The sequence below is a fragment of the Dermacentor variabilis genome, chromosome 1 (genome assembly GCF_050947875.1).
Source record: "Dermacentor variabilis isolate Ectoservices chromosome 1, ASM5094787v1, whole genome shotgun sequence".
NCBI classification, from domain to species: Eukaryota; Metazoa; Arthropoda; class Arachnida; order Ixodida; family Ixodidae; genus Dermacentor; species Dermacentor variabilis.
Genome location: NC_134568.1, coordinates 132,936,132 through 132,939,258, shown reverse-complemented (window position 1 = coordinate 132,939,258; position 3,127 = coordinate 132,936,132). Strand labels below are relative to the sequence as shown.

The window sequence follows — 3,127 nt, the reverse complement described above, 5'->3', positions numbered from 1 at the left end:
GGCAGATGTAATTATAAATCCATGCCAGAAATATGTTACCGCAACTTGTCTTAAAAAATCGTGAGCCATTCCACTCTGGGAAGGTAGATGAGCAGCGAAGCTGTTTAGTATACGACACAGAGGTGACACAAAATTTTGAACATAGGTACGGAGTCATTTCTCCGGCGCCCCGAGCAGCCGGAGGAAACTAGACACGCAAGACGTTTCGCAAGACCGCCACCACGGGAGAGCGGAATGAAAGGAAATACCCAAGCGCTTGGAACACCCACAAAGAAAGGGCGCTGCGAACGTAGACATGACCGACGCGGCTCAAAGATCTCTTCTTATCAACTTAATATCTGATACGGGTTGTATTTGGACCCAAGATATTTAACTTATTTTTGCAAGTTGGCGGAGTGCTTCAAGCCTGCTTCACCTCCACCGCGGTCGTCTCGACATTGCACCGTCTTCCGCATCGGCCCACGGTTTTTCGTCTACGGACAACGATTCGCTGGAAACTAGCCATATACAGTTTCGCTGTAAACACGTGCTTTATGCACTCTCGTGTGTTTGCCACCTCAACGCACCGTAGTAGAAATACAGATGCAGGAGCTGTGAAAACTACAGGTCGACTCATTTCATGGCTAAAAAGAGGCAAAAAAGGCACAGTCTGAATCACTCTCTATTACTACAACAAAAAGAATGAGTTCATAATTCAATATGTGGGGTTTGATTTTTATGTTATTAGAATTTATATTATTATTTATGTTATTACATGGGTGTTACAATAGGCTAAATTTTCGTCCCTAAAATAATGCAACATCTTTTTCAGTACTAGATTTACCAGTCCTGGGTGTGTATGCTAAAGAATTTTAATAAATACCGGCGATGATTATTTTTTTACAATGTCTCTAAAATGTTACAATGCTTGCTATTTTTGGCATTTTGGTGATTTGATAACGAAATTAATACGTGGTGTAGTTGCATATTTTTTATTTTTAGTTGGCGAGAAACGTTTTGAAGATTTGCCAGAAATATTTTTCACCTTCATCGCCTTAGCTAAAACTGCCCAAGAAAGAACCCGGATATCGAGATCAGTCAAAGGCAGTTGCTGAAAAACCAGTTTGGAAATTCGTCAGAAACATACGCTGAATGGCATGAATATAACTTTCAAGAAATATGTGCTAACTTTCGCAAAACGAATGTTGATTCCTTTCTACAGAGACATTTTCCCACCTCATATAAAATTTTGCGGAAAAGTAAAAATAGTCGGGACCCCCCTTAGTCTGTCGTTATCTCAACGCTTAGGCTATATTTCACGTTTCCACAGCGGTGGAAGCTCGCAGGCTTGTCAAATGGCACTGTTGGTCAGAAAATGCTTCCAACTGTAGATAGTTCGTCTCATAATAACTGAAACATCCGAAAACAATAGAGCAGGCCGTTCCACCTCACGAAAGAGAGAGAGGATGCACGGAAAGCGAGGGAGGTTAACCAGAGGTAGTTCCGGTTCGCCTATGCCCTGCACGGCGGGAAAGAGTAGGGGGATAAATAAAGAAACAGAGCGGAACGGGAAAGAGAGATAAAAAGAAACAAGCACGAGCAAACCGCGTCCATTATAGAGTGGTAGCGGGCGGCGCTCTTAAAGTCTATCACGAAGGATATTAGATCTTATGAATTAGTAGAGCCGAATAAAAGCTTCTGCGCGGGTTTTTTTTTTTCAGAACACTGGCCTTGGACTTTTAGTCCCGAGAGTGGAAGATTGTTCAATTGGTCATCACTCTGCAGAGAACTTGTCTAACGGTAGTATAACGCGGCAGGACACAAATAATATGTGCGAGCGTGTCATATCACAGCTGCATGTGTTGCACGTGGGGCTGTTGGCCATTCCAATAAGGAAGGCATAAGAGTTTGTAAATGCGACGCCTAGCCACAAGCGGTACGGTATGGTCTGTTTACGTCGTGGTAACTCTGGCGGTGGATGTGTCTGTATATCCGGAGACAAAGAATGTAAGCGACAAATGGTGAAAACTTTTGAGTCCCACAGAAGCAATGTGCATTTACAGAACATCTGTTGCAGCCCATCCGCAGCGTAAGTTCTCGAAAGCGGTATCAAGACACACTGACTGCTTCCATGTGCAGATTGGGTGGATACATTGGCGTGGCACGACACCGCTTCTCTGAAGAGTCTCACTTCAGTGTTCTGTGGAGCTCATCTCGCAAGCCATGCGTGACCAAGGGCCTCAAAAGAAACCAAGCCACTTTACTGCTCCGCATTCGCACGGGCTCTGCTCGTACCCTTGCGTGGATGTATAAGACTGGCCTGGCGTTGTCTCCATTATGTTCAACGTGTGGTGTGTGCGGTGACATAGAACATTTCCTTATGTGCTGTACTCTGTATAACGCGGAAATGAGCGTGTTATTCGGGTCCCTCAAGAAGACAGGAATTCCCTACAGTTCTCTTCAGGACATTGTTTTCCCGCGCGGGAACCAGTAAGATAGGAAGGAGGTTACTCGCCTTCTTTTAAATTACCGGCAGGACACGGATTTGGCCTCCACATGGTGACCTTAGGAGTGACTATGTGTAGTTGTGAGGTCTGTGTCTGATTTATATGATTTATGTATTTTAAGTGTCGCTACGGTGGAGCAATTGCCGGCAGCAACTGCAAGGCTACACCAGTAACCTACAACCACTCAACTCAACTTAGCTCAACTCGGCGTGGTCGTTCCCGCTGATAAGTGGAGTTACCTGGAAGCAATTCAAAGATTATTTCATGTTCCTTGTCATAGCTGCGATGAAAGGTCTGTCAAATTTCTGAGGCTAGTTGTTCATTAGGTCCCTGACGCATTGGGTTTTCCATGCACTGCAGGACTGCCTTGAAATCACTGAAAATTGTCCGATGTTGCGGTGGCTTCTGATTAATGAAGTCAAGTGCAGCATGGAGTGCCACAGGCTCTTAACCCGTCCATGTGGTCACACCGAATGTTTGAAACTTGGGGCCGTATAACGTAAAACTATTGCCATCTGGTTTTATTCCAATTTGCTGACGTCAAATCGGCGTAACCACAGACGCACACATCGGACGGTAACCCGCAGCGTTGTTTGAAAAGCCCAATCAAGCGCTCCCTTGGTTTATGGAAGGTCACTTCT

At 44.8% G+C, this 3,127-nt stretch overlaps 1 pseudogene; it reads left to right on the top strand.

Annotated features, from left to right (window-relative positions):
* Positions 1–295: 295 nt before the first annotated feature.
* On the top strand, positions 296–468 carry LOC142568098 (U2 spliceosomal RNA; annotated as a pseudogene).
* Positions 469–3,127: the final 2,659 nt, after the last annotated feature.